Source organism: Staurois parvus, unplaced genomic scaffold, assembly GCF_062004578.1.
Source record: "Staurois parvus isolate SC_StPar_1 unplaced genomic scaffold, SC_StPar_1.0 ptg000017l, whole genome shotgun sequence".
NCBI classification, from domain to species: domain Eukaryota; kingdom Metazoa; phylum Chordata; class Amphibia; order Anura; family Ranidae; genus Staurois; species Staurois parvus.
This window is the reverse complement of record NW_028317813.1, coordinates 15,086,682-15,101,878: the sequence shown is the minus strand read 5'-3', so window position 1 is coordinate 15,101,878 and position 15,197 is coordinate 15,086,682.

The window sequence follows — 15,197 nt, the reverse complement described above, 5'->3', positions numbered from 1 at the left end:
TAAATATGGCCCAATGTAACGACATAAAAAGTGCCATACTTATATTTCAGCTTTAGAGGGGGCAGCACAGTGGCTAAATGGTCAGCACCTCCACCTCGCAGCACTAGGGTCATTGGCTCAAATCCCAGACACGGCAGCTCCTGTCTGGAGTCTGCATGCTCTCCCTGTGCCTGTGTGGGTTTCCTCCAGGTACTCTCCCACACCCCAAAGACATGCTGGTAGGTTAATTGGATCCTGTCTAAAATGGCCCTAGTATGTGTATGTATGAATGTGAGATAGGGACCCTAGACTGTACACCCCTTGAGGGTTAGAGACTGATGTGAATGTACAATATATATGTAAAGCACTGTGTAAATTGACATCATTATATAAGTACCTGAAATAAATAGACAAGAAACCTGAACTTCAGCTTTTAGCAACATTCAGTAGGCTTTCAGTAAGCTTCAAGACACTTACACCCCATCAACATGTGTGCGCCGCATGATCATGCTTTTTATCGTGCATGTTTTTGCTCATTTTTTGCATCTTTGCAGTTATTGTTCACATACTGAGTGTCATAGTTGGAAAATGTTAGTAGATACAGTGCTCACAGAAATTTGTAGTCGTGTAGAGATACAATTAGAACACCTATGACACCTATACCAATGCACATCTATAACTAATCTCAATGCTGATTGCTCCTGTTTACCTTCAGACTTTCAAATATCAGATTTTATCTATGAAAACACAATGTGAGATCATAAGAAACAGTAAAAGCTGACTTACCAATCTTTGTAGGAATGGGATAAATAGGTTTTCTGCAATATTTTTTCCTCTTACACAATTCGCCTTCAGGATCCTGCATCGACTCATCCTGTTTTTTTATAAACAAATCCTTTGATCCCAAAATATCAGGCCAAAGTTAACATGAAAATGGACTTTGAAAGACTACAAAGATTTTGACCCTAGTTATTTTAGTTTTATTTCAATGTTAACAAATTTACAAAGTGAGTTTTAATATATTTTTTCATTACTTATCTGGAATCTTTATTTTGAAAATAACATTTCACGCAAGGTGAGCCCGTCATGTAGGAGAATATGTGAGTATGCTGGGATCTTCAATGTAGTCCAGCTTTGCCTTTCCACTTGCTGCATACCTCTGATTACTCATTCAGTTGTGTGTTGTTCATAGACCTGAATAGCAGGATATCAACTTACTCAGACTAGCTTATTAATATATCATTGCATTAAACCTGGAGTCAGATTCCTTCACTGAGACTGGATGTCATTTTACTACTGTACTCTGTCACCTTAAAAAAGGGGTCAGCAGCCTGTACTGCACCACCTAAAGGCTGTAAATGGTAAATATTAAAATGTAACTAATATTTTTGTGAATTCCAATGTTCCAGATTTTTTGCTAACATTAGATGTAAAATATGAAATTACTATAAGGTCTCTTTTAATTCATTGCTAGAAACAATTTATGATTAAGCATTTGTGACATGAAAAGCGGAAACCTTGTTCCCTGTGTGTTTGTGTTGTTGTCAATCTGTTAATTTGTTATACTAAAGAAGTTGGACTTTAGGAGTGCAGTCATCCACCTCCATTTCTTCCAGTGATAGCGGTCCGAGTCAGACCACTCTGTTTGGACTGACCTGGAGCAGTATACTGTATTTATCTTTGTATCAATTTAGAAACTTTTTAGAAATTTTTATGTTTCCAATTGTGACTGCATTCAACCATGGTTTTCTGAAAAGCCCAATATTTCTCCTTTGCAAACCGTTAAAAGGAACATTGGCTGATCATGTGACTACCGTGGCTACTGATCATTACCGGGGACCAAGGGCTGTCTTTCATAGCTCAGTCTCTGTGCTATGATCGTGCTCTCAACAGAATCATTGACTAGCGGTGCATATGTGTGGCATGATGGCTGTAAAGCCTACCCTTTTGTCACCACATGTGTGTTAGGTGGCCTTAAATGATGAATGAAAACCCTACTTTACACCATTTTGTTCTGAATTGCCTACCATATTTTTTAGTCACTTAAAGTGGTTGTGACCTCAGACATGAAATATGAACAAAGCACATGCTTCTATACTGTGTACTTGCCTCTATCCAGAGCTCTTTCCCACTTTGTTCCTTTGTTATCAGCATTGTGACAGGTTTACTTAACACCAACAGATGACTGGAGAGGAGAGCTCCAGCAAACAGCCCGTGACTAAAACCTTAGCTCTGCATGTTCTCCATGTCCTGTGAGAAAGGGGGGGGGGGTTTCCCTTCCCTGTGAGAAGGGGGGGGTCCCCTCCCTCCAATCAGGGATCAGAACTCTCCTCACTGAGATCTGCACTTTGAGATTCCTGCCCTCTGCTGCTGGAGCTGAGAAAAATCCTTTGGTCAGTGTTTTTTTAGAATGATGTACTGAATAAGTGGCTAATAAACAGGTACAACTTGAATTAAATTTTAAAAAGTCTTTATTATCACTTTAACCTCCCTAGCGGTCTGATTATTTCAGATTTTTGGTGCTGAAAGCGGTACCATTATTTTGCATGGAAATATATAGTTTTTTTATTGTAGGCTGTAATTTTTAGGAATAACTCACTGAAATCTGTCTGAACAAGAGTCTAGTAAACATCCCAGGTATGATAAAATTTGAAACACGAAATCATAAATTATAATTTAATAAATAATCATAAAAAATAATAATATAATAATAATACATTTAATTCAATAATATAATCAAACCAAAAACACTGAAATTTGAAATAGAGCGCCAAGTTCGCACATTGCTGAGCAGTCGCAAAATCGTTTTCAGTGTCTCATGACGAATTTCCCCACAAATCATTATCACTCAATTCTGCAAGTGGTTCTGATTTACTATCGCTGTTCTCTAGCTGATCTAAACCCGCTTTTGACCTAAAGGGACACTTTTTGGACGCCATGGACTTTAATCAGTTTCCAGGCAGAAAGAACAGACAAAATGCAGGCAGGGCACAGGACAAAGCACTAGGGACAAAATGTATGTGAAATGGGTTGAAACAGCAATGTTTTGCTATGTAAAATTTGTTTGGAAAAAAATTAAATTTTTTAAAATTTTCAAATTTCTTACCGCCGGCGGCACCCATACGTCCCGACGTCACAGGGACCGGAACACAGAAGCCGGATGCCGGCATCGGCCGGAGGAGATGGCCGGGGACTCTGCAGGGGACACATCACGGGAGCGAAGGACAAGGTAAGCTCTGCAGGGACTCCCTATGCAGCGCCGCATGGTAAGCCCGAGTGTAGCTCAGGGTTACCGCTTTTGGTACTGATATTTTACCCCGAGCTACACTCGGGAATACCGCCAGGAAGGTTAAATCTAAAAATAGTCAATTTTGATTGAGAGATATTAATCCTTATGTTACTAGCATTAGTAAATACACAGTAAAGTATATCACATTTACTTGTTTTAAACCTTTTTTTTACATTTCTTCAGTTACTTCCTGGGTTCCAGGTCTAAGCAAATTAAATCATACATCCCAGGAGGGGAGGAGGGGTTTTCTCAGCTAAGCACACCCTCCTGCCAGTATCTCTGAGCTAAGGGCAGACGGATCCCAGGAAGTAAATGCAACATGATTAATCAAACCCTACTCAAGATGACTGTGGCCAGAAATGCTAGGTGGTGTTTTTCAAATATGTTTCTCAGCAAATTAAAGCACGGAGAGATGGAGGGGTAAGTTTGCTTTGAATATTACAAATTAACCAAACAGCTTTTTTGGGTTGTGGTGCTCATATGCTGTGTAGTTCTGCTTTAAAGGTCTTCTGAGTCTTTCAAATAGTGTATTGTATTCGTTGAGTCTATCTTGCTAGAAATGCTTCAGTATTGGTGAGACATTAGAGTGCAAGCTCTACTGGTGTAGAGACTTCTGGTGCAGAGACTCCTGACACTTCTGACACTCTGGGTTCAGACATATTTCAACAGTAAGAAATAATCAGAAGAGACCTGATTCTTTAGTAACACCTCTATCTTAGGCTCGTTCAAAAAATAGACCACAGAATGAAGGTTTAGGAGTACATCCCCAGTTAACCCATAAAAGCAAAACACTGATAAAATGGAAATAACCATAAAGCAACAGTTAACAGAATATACAGTCACAAATGGTATTTTGTAATTATGTAACTGCATGTATATATGCTCTGGCATAAATGGGTATAGACACCCTAATTTGAAGAGCAATGGCTTAGATGGGAAGAGGTCCCTTTAACTAGAAATAGCAACTTGAGTCCTGAGATGTTTAAAGTTCCTGATGTGATAGCAGCTGTAGTCTTCTGCTAGCAATGGTGGGACCAATATACAGTAGTCAGTAATGGTAATTCAATGAAGATAACAGATAGGCTGTGGTAAATGCTCAAAGCAAAGGTCTGTTGGTACTGAGGTATAAGTGCCGGTTCACATATATATGCAGATTAGCTGTGGTTTGACCCACATCCAAACCTCATGACATGAAATAATAATTAGGGATGCACCAATGCCCATCTTTGATCGGTACTTTTAGTCAAGTACTCACAAATACTGAGTACTGTTACTTTGTGGTGCGATTTGCATCAATAAAAAATGTATGGACACAAACTGCACCGCAAATAATGGCATGTGATTTGAACAGGAATGCAATTCCTATCCAATTTGCAAGCGATTTCCCCAATGCTCCTGTGTGAACCCAAGCTTGGGTATCACAAGCTGTATCACAAACATCAGTCCTGAACTGGCCCTGAACTGCTGAACAAGTACATTGCAATCCACACTGAAGCTGGACCTTGAAATCTGGAACGCATATTTGTGAATCAGCTCTACTGTCTGCATGCAGTGGCTCTTGAGTGCTGTCAGAAAGAGGTTGGGGCATCCCAATCACTAATCCCATGGATAGCACAGCCTCCTAGGAACAGGATTCTTGCACAGGCTCTTGGCTGTTCGCAGAGAAGTGAAGTTACAGCCTGGCAGCATGGCAATCAAAGATGAAGACTAGATAGTGATATTCCCATGTGGATACTAGTTCTGGTGACCCTTGTGACAACCAGGGATTTCCTCAGTTTGGAGGGATTTTCTCTAACTTCACTTCCTGTTTTGGCTATGAGACAGGACATGAAGGGAAATGTCCTTAAAGGGACTGAGATGGCGAAAAAAAAACCTGCGTTATAACCCTCCGTTACTCTTTCCGAAATGAAAAACATTTTGCCTCTAGTTTTGCTTTAAAGGTTCATGATGCAGGATTGTCATCCTGATTCTGGCTTTCCTACCTATTGAGTTACTGGCCTAGTACAAGCTTGCTGCCAGTCTGAAAAGGGTTAACTCATGTCCTCAATACTTGTTCCAAGTTTGTGACTATCTGACCAGTGAAGACAGAATTGTGACTACAGCTTTGGAGCTTACCCCTTTAAAAACAAGTTGGCAACGCCATATTTGTATCCTGACAGGTTCCTTTTAAGTAAGAAGGCTGAATTCATTAGGATGAAGTAAATTGGAGATATCCCTAAAACAATTACAGCCTGTTTGTGGCTCACAGCTGAATACTGATGGGTTACTACCAGGGGCGGACTGACAACTCATGGGACCCCCAGGCAATAGGGGAAAATGGGGCCCCTGTGTCCTTGCCCACACTCAAAGCACACCCAAAAAAGCCTATAAGAAAGGTACCAGGGGTATTTCATGGGGCCCCCTACTGACCCCGGGCCCTCAGGCAGTGCCGAGTGCTCGAATGCTACATATTACATATTTACTACATATTTTCAGCAATGCCAGTAAACAACTCACTCATCTCATGTACTAAGTTAACTCGTGTGACATTCCTGATGGGAATCTAAAAGGCATCCATTAAAAACTATTTAGAGTTCAGAAAATGTGTGAAGCATATCACTTTTACATATATTAGGTGCCTATACACACACACACACACACATATATATACTGTATATATATATATATATATATATATATAAATATACAGTATGAATACTGTATACATTGAGTGAATTTGGTGATATGGAACGTTGTCCCTTTCTCAGAGGAGCAATGTAGAGGCATTTGCTTCTTCTTGCTCTAGCACTTCAGCACCGCTGAACAGCGACTTCAAGAGGTTGACACCAGATCAGCATCTTAACCTCCCTGGCGGTATTCCCGAGTGTAGCTCGGGGTAAGGTTTCAGTACCACAAGCGGTAACCCCGAGCTACACTCGGGAATACCATGCGGCGCTGCTCCACGATCCCTGTATCACTTACCTTGTCCTGCGCTCCCACGATGTCCCTCCTGCAGTGTCCCCGACAATGTAATCCGGCGGATGACAGCATCTGTCATCTGGGTTCCGTCCCCTGTGAGCGTCGGGACATACGGGGGATGGAACGGCGGGAAATTTAAAAATGACAAAAAGTGACATTCACTAAAATCACTAAACCATTACTGTATCAAACCATTTCACATACAATTTGTCCTGTGCCCTGCCTGCATTTTTACTGTTCTTATTGCCTGGAAACTGAGAAACGTCCATGGCGTCCAAAAAGCGTCCCTTTAGGTCAAAAGCGGTTTTAGACCAGCTAGAGAACAGCGATAGTAAATCAGAACCACTTGCAGAATTGAGTGATAATGATTTGTGGGAAAATTCGTCTTCAAACAGTGAAAACAATTTTGCGACTTTGCTCAGCGATGTGCGAGCTTGGCGCTATATTTCAAATTTAAGTGTTTTTGGTTTGATTATATTATTAAATTAAATTTATTATTATTATATTATTATTTTTTATGATTATTTATTAAATTATAATTTATGATTTCGTGTTTCAAGTTTTATCATACCCGGAATGTTTACTAGACTCTTGTTCGGACAGATTTCAGTGAGTTATTCCTAAAAATTACAGCCCTACAATAAAAAAAAAACATATTTCCATGCAAAAAAATGGTACCGCTTTCAGCACCAAAAATCTGAAATAATCATACCGCCAGGAAGGTTAAAGTCCCTGCATTTCAAGCGTACACTGGATATAAAAAGTCTACACACCCCTGTTAAAGGGCTTTACATCACAGAAACCTGCCATTTTAACAGGGGTGTGTAGACTTTTCTTATCCACTGTATCTAAATCCAAGGATACTGGTCTAGATGTGGTGGCTGTGGGGCTGTGGATAAGGGGGTACCACCAATCCTCCTGTATGGGGCCCAGGCCAGTAAGGGGGCCCAGGCAGCTGGGTGAATCGAATGTGAGCAGGGGGATGATGGGTGCAGCGGTGGGGGGGGGGGGCAATTGCTGTAACTGTTCCCCTGTATAGTTCTCTCTGCAACAGCTGAAAGCTGGCTTCTTCTTCTCTCCCACGGGTCACATTTACCAGCCCCTTCCTTTCCTGAATGAACACAATGTATTATTGGTACCAAGTACTCACTGTGTTCCTTCATAACTGAAGCATAGTAAACAGTTTTTTTGGTGGGGGGGTCCTGTCAGGTCGACTGTATGGGGCCCCGTGGTTTCTGCTGTGCTTTTTGTGCATTTTTTATGCATTTTGTGTTTTGTATGACTTTACCTGGTTGTGAAGGAGCGGCTGACCATGGCATCCTTGACAACCGATGAGTCATCAGCTGTCAGCAGGGTTGCCTGCTGACAGCTGAATATAAACCTATTCAACGCAAATAAAAAAAAACATTTGAAATTTTTTTTTCTATAAAAATGGCGTGGGGTCCCCCCCAAAATCCATACCAGACCCTTATCCGAGCATGCAGCCTGGTAGGTCAGGAAAGTGGGGGGAGGATTGAGCACCTCCCCTCCTGAACCATACCAGGCCACATGCCCTCAACATGGGGGCGTTGATGACGACAAGAGCCTCTTCCCCACGACCCCACAACACTTTTTAAAAAAAATGTGATGATTTTTTGTTTAATTGCCGGCAATAGATTTGTTTATATTCAGCTGTCAGTTGGGAACCTGCTCCTTAAACACTTGCCCTCCTGAGGATTTACCCCCCTTCCTGACCAGGCCATTTTTTGCATTACGGCACTGCGTTACTTTAACTGACAATTCCGCAGTCATGCAACGCTGCGCCCAAATGAAATTTACATCCTTCTTTTTCCCATGAATTGAGCTTTCTTTCAGTGGTATTTGATCGCCTGTGCGTTTTTTATTTTTTGCGCTATAAAAAAAAGACTGACAATTTTGAGAAAAAAAAACCAATATTTTTTACTTTTTGCTATTAAACATGTGCAGTAAAAAAATTTAAAAAATCAAATTTAGTTATAAATTTAGGCCAAAATGTATTCTGCTACATGTCTTTGCTAAAAGAAAATCCCAATACGTGTAAATTAATTGGTTTATGTGAAAGTTATAGTGTTCACAAATGGCAGTATAGATACTGGAATTTTTTTTTTTACTAATATTGGCGGCGATCAGTGACTGATAGCGAGACTGCGGCAGGCATTGTGACACTGGGGGAAACTGACTTGGTGTCACTGACATCCCGATTGACATCAATACAGTGATCAGTGCTAAAAAAAAAGCACTGACACGGTAGTAATGGCACTGGGCAGGAAGGGATTAACATGAGGGGCGATCAAAGGGTTAACTGTGTGCTGGGTGTGTTTTACTAGGGGGCGGTGTCTGTGTGCTTCACTGTAAGCACACTGCTTTGGATGGCTGTGCTGTGCACAGCCATCCAAAGCAGTGTGCTCAAGCTGACAGGGAGGAGAATTGTTAGTAAATAAAACAGTTCTCCTCCCCATTGGAGATCCTCAATAATCACCAGGCGCCGGCGAGTAATCACTGGCCGGGACCCGGTGATTGACAGCCATGACAAGGCTACGGCGCGCGCGCGTGTGCCCCCTACCTGGAGATGCAAAATCACGTATATATATGTGATTTTGCGCACGTCTGCCACCCTGTAGCAGGGCGGCATGGATGTGGTTAACAACCAGCCTAATGTCACACAAAACACGCAAAATGCATAAAAAATGCATTAAAAATTCAATACTAGCATTTTTGGTGCAGTTCCATTCTATTACACGCAAAAGGCAATCTGATGTGGGAATAAAAGTCCCTGACCCTTTCAAAAATCCGCACCGGCTTCAGATGTTAACTAGATCCATAGGAAATAATGTGAAATGAACTGTAGTGCGATTCAGCAAACTGGAAAACACACTGAAATCCACACAAGTGTGAACCGTCCTAGGCAAGTGTACAGGATAGCATTATTGCCACTCTTCTCTGAGAACAGCTACTGTTCCTCACAATTAGTCTTGAATCTTTTAGTGAAAGGTGTTATACATCTTGATTGCTTCATGTATTGTAGACTGACTCCTGAAATGCTGAATTTTCTTAAATTGTTCATCTGACTTACCAGCACAATGAGATCAGAGAGATATAAACAAGATACTGAGAGAGAAAAGCAGAGCAGGAAGTGAGAACATTTAACTCAGCTCTCCCATGGGAATCAATATCCTGCTTTCAATGTTTTTATGTTTTTGGTGTTTGGTAACTAGAGGCATTACTAGTAGGATATCCGTGTACGCATGAACACATCAAACACAAACCCTGCTTCTTTTTTTATCATGCTGCTTGCTGGAGAGGAGAAACACAGGAACCACAACACAAAATAGCCAGGTTTTATCAATTCAGGAGGCCCCTCATCTTGTGCCTAGAACATACTGCAGTCATCATGGGCTGCCTGTAAAAGTCCAAATACAGTAAAATGGACAATGCGATTTTATTTTTTGCTCAGACGGTGTTAAAGGCTATGTTCACGTTTAGTAAGATGCTACACCTCTATTTATAGCACCCTCCACACCCTGCGATACCCCCCCCCAGCAACACCCGCTGTCACAATTTAAAAACAGTGCGGCTGTGACAGGTCCCATCTGCCACCGCGGCAGACAGCTTGTAGTTCTTAATGAACTGAGAGAACGCTGATGAGTGCTCTTACAGTTCATTGACACTTCTTATAGCTTTCAAACAGAAAGCCCATACAGAGGTACGGGTAGAAATCTGTAGGCAGTGTCTGCAGGAGCCTGACATTGCACCCACGATCTGGTGATCGTGGGTGCATTGCTCTGCAGGCTCCTGAAAAGAAAATAATAAATGTACTTTTTTTGTTTACCAGAAAAATAAATGCATTTATTATCGTTTTAAAAAAGTGAACTTAGCCTGCCTTCAAAGCCTAGGTTTTACCTTTTAGGTCTACCTTAAAAAAAATTAATAAAAAATCAGCATGAGAGGCATAGGCATTACTTAACCACTTCCAGTCCGCCCTATAGTAGAAATACTGCTACAGGGTAGCACAGGTTGCCAAATCATGTATATATATGTGATTTTGCAGTTCTGAGTAAGGGGCGTGCGCGAGCCTCGCCATTTGCGGCCTCAGCCGGTATTTACTTGCCGGCACCCGGTGATCGCCGAGTATTACCGATGGGGGAGAGAACTGTATATAAACAAACTGTATGTCAGCTCCTGCATACTGCTTTGTATGGCTCTGCATAGCAGAGCCATACAAAGCAGTGTGCTTACAGTGAAACATACACACAGCATACTGTGTAAACAGCACACAGTTAACCCTTTGATCGCCCCAGATGTTAACCCCTTCCTGCCCAGTTCCATTAGTGCAGTGTCAGTGCTTTTTATTAGCACTGATCACTGTATTGATATCACTAAGGATGTAAGTAAGTTAGACAGTTCCCCTCCAGTGTCAGAATGCCTGCTGCAGTCCCGCAGTCCCGCTATGAGTTGCTGATCTGCACTGCTCATGTGTGGCTCAGATCACATTACCTGCTGTCAGGCAGGGGGGACATTTATGATAGAAGAGACTTCTAGGGTCTTCCTGCCAGTGTTTTTTCTGTTTCCAATGTTTATTGAAAAGGTTTACACAAGACAAAGAAAAGTACAATTCCAAAAACCATTACACCTTGACAATATAATCGCTATAAAATCACAGATAAACGGCATAGTATGTATTACTTTACAATATGAGATAATGTTCACCTTGTAAGCGCAATATCTGCCATATGCGCCCGTCAATGTGGGCTACCTCCCCCTCAGATAAGGGGATCACACCTTAAGTGGCATGAACATAGTCATTAACCCTGAATTTGTTATAATATGGCTATAGAAATAATAAGAGGACTAAGAAGTCTAGAAAGGGAAAAAGAAAAGGAAGAGGAATAAGAGAGGTAAGAGGGGGGTTAGAGACTCCGCGCTCTGGCTCATTCCTGACATAGGGTTTTTTCAATCTGACAACTTCTGAGGGTTGCCCGTTAGATATTTGATCAGGTTGACCTGTGTGAGAGTTAAGATGAAATTGTAAACTCTAATCCAAAAGCGCCTCACTTTAGGACATTTCCACCATATATGGTAGGTTGTACCTTCCTGATCACAGCCCCTGAAACATAAAGGAGACACGCCCAGAACATAGCTGGCCAACCTAGCCGGTACCATGTACCAGCTTAATAGTACTTTATAATTTTCTTCAATAATTGGGGTGCTTACTAAGGACCGGGAGGCTGCCTGAGCCATTAAGTGCCATTCATCCAACTCAAAGGTTTCCTGGAGGTCTGTTTCCCATTTCTGCATAAATCTTAGTTTATTCGAGGAGTTTTTTTTCTAATGTATGATTTTACTACCACGTCTAGGATTCTATTAAAAAAGCATGGACTTTCAAATGGTACTAGTTGACTTGATGACAAGAAAGAATATTCTAACGAGAATTTTCATATGAACAGTCAAACTAAGTTCTACTAGTGTACTTTCAACTTTACTTTCTCTGTTTGTCCTAGGAGCTATTATTTCCAGTAGTGATGAGCTTGGGTTTGGTCCAAACCCAAGTTTTTCGGAACCCAGAAGATAGCTGTCATTGCTGGGTCAATGAGTTCCAGGTTCTCCTGGCACTGGTCTGGACGTAAATACATAATAAACTGCAACTTGTAAGCCTCCAATGAAAAATACTGTCCCAGTATTATAAATACTAACAAATGAGTATAATAATGAATACATTGTTTAAATACTGTGTGGTGATTTACCAGTGTGTCCAGTTTTCATAGTACGGTCAACCAGCTTGAGAACACTGGATGCCCAGAGAGGGCAATACCTGAAATAAATAATATCTTATTATATCCCTATCAAAGTTTTGTTAATGGGGTACAAAAAATATAATTTCACGCTCAGCCAGTGCTAGGAAAAAAAAGAATGTAATTTTCTTATGAATAACCCATTCTTGGAAATAACTTCAAGGAATAATGAATGTGGTTGTTTCACTCTGTACAGAAGATGATGCAGAACTGTAATTTGTCAGCATGAAGCAATTGTGTTTTATGAGTTTTCTGTTCTCTACACAAAAGAAGAATCAGAGACTGAAATGAATGACTAATCCATGAATATTATCTTGAGACGTGTATATTTTTAATGGGTTTGCAACCGTGAGCAGTTTGTTGTTGTGATAATAGCTATTTAGCTTTTTAAGGAAATTATGTATTGGAAATACAGTGTTCTCTTTTTTTTTTTTTTTTTTTTAAATCAATATAAAGGAAAAAAAAAATCTTTTTTTTGTTACTAATAAAACTGATACAACTTCCTCTTACCTTTTCCTCACATCCTCTCCTTGCTGTGTGTTTTGATTTTCTAAATTAATTCAACCTCATTTGAATGGACTGCTGTGCAGCGTGTCCCACACAATAAAAGGTGCATGCACCTTTTTAAAAACGCAGCCGCAGGGAAACTTCATGGTATTTTTGACCATGCAGTTTCTCTGTGGTTCCTGCACCCTTGATTGCGCTGAATGAATGGCCACCCTGAGCATCTGTCAAGACCAGTGCGATGTGTGATTTAGCTGAAGGTGGTTGCAGGTGTGGGAACAGGTGCAATTGCTGCACCCACAAGCAGTCTGTAGCCTGTGTGGTAGTGTGAACCCAGTATAAAAATATTTATTTCTCTTCCCGATCCCCCCCCCCTCAAAAAAAAAAAATAGTAAATATATATATACATATACACATACACGTGTGTGTTCCCTCCCAGGTTTGTATTTACCTCCTTCAGGAGCTACCTATACCTGGATTTTTAAAAAATGTACTTTGTAGTGAACCAGTCAATGTGTCAAAGTCTTTGTTTTACTTCAGATCGGACTCCTAAATTCACATTTTTGTGTTTTGTTTTGTTAAAAGTGCTTCTGCACACGCTGGTAACTTCAGAAGCTGTATGCTTACTATGTATAAAAGTTGAATTGCAGCCAAATTTCAGAACTACATACCACCCCCACCCATGTCTGTCAACAAGACCAGTAGAGGGGCCCATGCTTGGAACTGTTAGATGCAGGGTGCGTTTCACAGCTCTTGCGTTACATATGGCATGTTTCCCAGGTTCAAGGGTCCCAGGAGCTTGCAGAAGTACCTTTGATATATGTAAGTATCGTCATTAATAGATTGAAAAAAAAGAAATCACGAGCATGTATGAGCAAGTATCCTCTGAGTTTCAACCCTCACTGCATATCTACAAACATTCTTGCTGCTGACTTGGACTACAATGCTGTGGACACCCAAGTCAATGTTTACTGCATTTCTTTTGTAATACACTACTGAGTTAGAGCAAATCTGCAGTAGCCAGCAAGGTCAGTGTTTAACCACTAGACTACAGGGCACTTTCAACCCCTTCCTGCCCAGGCGAATTTTCAGCTTTCAGCGCTGTCGCACTTTGAATGACAATTGCACAGTCTTGCAACACTGTACTCATATGAAAGTTTTATATCGTTTTTAGACAGATAGAGCTTTCTTTTGGTGGTATTTAATCACCTCTGGGTTTTTTATTTTTTGCTAAACAAACCAAAAACAGCTGAAACATTTGAAAAAAAATGTTTTTTTCTTAGTTTCTGTTATAAAATTTTGTAAATGAGTAATTTTTCTCCTTCACTGATGTGTGCTAATGAGGCTGCAGTAATGGGCACTGATAGGCATCACTGACTGGCACTGATAGGCGGCACTGATGGGCACTGGTAGGCGGCACTTATAGGCGGCATTGACTGGCACTGACAGTTGGCAGTGAAAGGCAGCTCAGATGGGCACTGATATGTGGCATTGATGTGCACTAGTAGGCACTGATATGCGGCATTGATGTGCACTGATGAGCACTGACAGGTGGCACTGATGGGGCTACACTGATCATCAACGCCCTGATGATGAGTGTAGATGTCTCTTCTGAGGAATGCCGATGACAGCTCGTGAGGAGAGGAATGCCGATGACCGGCATTTCCTTATTTCCTCATCTTTTGCCACAGGAGTCAATGACTCCTGTGGGTCAAAGTGCAGGTGCCTTTATCAACAATTGGAACTTTAGCTTGAGCACTCCAACATCAGATATGGGCCCCAATGTGCTGCCCAGCGGGGAAAGGAGTTTAATATAGACTGCCAATCTATTATTGTGGTAATACTCCCTTTATGCAGGATCACCCCTAGCATAGAGTTTAGAGGCTACTCTCTGTTCCACTTTTTTTCACCAACTGTACATCTTAAATACCATTGTTTTACATATTTGTTCAGAAATTACTACTGTTTTCCTTTAGGCCTTGTTTACAGTTGCAATTGGGGGGTGTTAAAACCCCACAATTGAGTCATCTCTACCTCCCCTCAACTGCCCACCCTTTTGCTGCTGTGGCAGTGGCCATAGGGTGCACATGTAGCAGCTGCAGCAGGAGGTATACCCCCTGTTGCGCCTGGTGGGCGGTACCGCCTGCTGAACATGACCCATTCAAGTGAATAGGGCCACAGTGAAACCGCGGACAATGCGTGCAGTTGTGGCATGCTTGTCCAACATTTAGGGGGTTAACAAAGGCGGCAAGGAGGTGATACAACGCCTCCTCACTGCCTGTCTATTGCTGTCTAAAGAGCGATCCAAATTAGATTGCTCTTCAAACAGCAAAGCAAATGTAAACGAGCCCGTAAAGTGTTGGGGTACCGTATATATTTGCAATGAATATTCCCTCTTTAGTCCAGGTGTGTCGGAGTTATTGGTGCTACTTGCAGAATTGTCAGCACAGGAAACAGGGGACATGGGAAACGGGGCGTAGGAAACAGGGAACGCAGGAAACAGGGGACGCAGGAAACAGGGGACGCAGGAAACAGGAGCTTCTTTGGGGAAAGCGCTACATTAGTTTTTGGTGAAGTAGGAATTCAATTACTACTTACAGCATGTAACCGAGCTTATGCCTGCAGACCAGTCAAATACTGGTGGCTGTGCTTGTAAAACT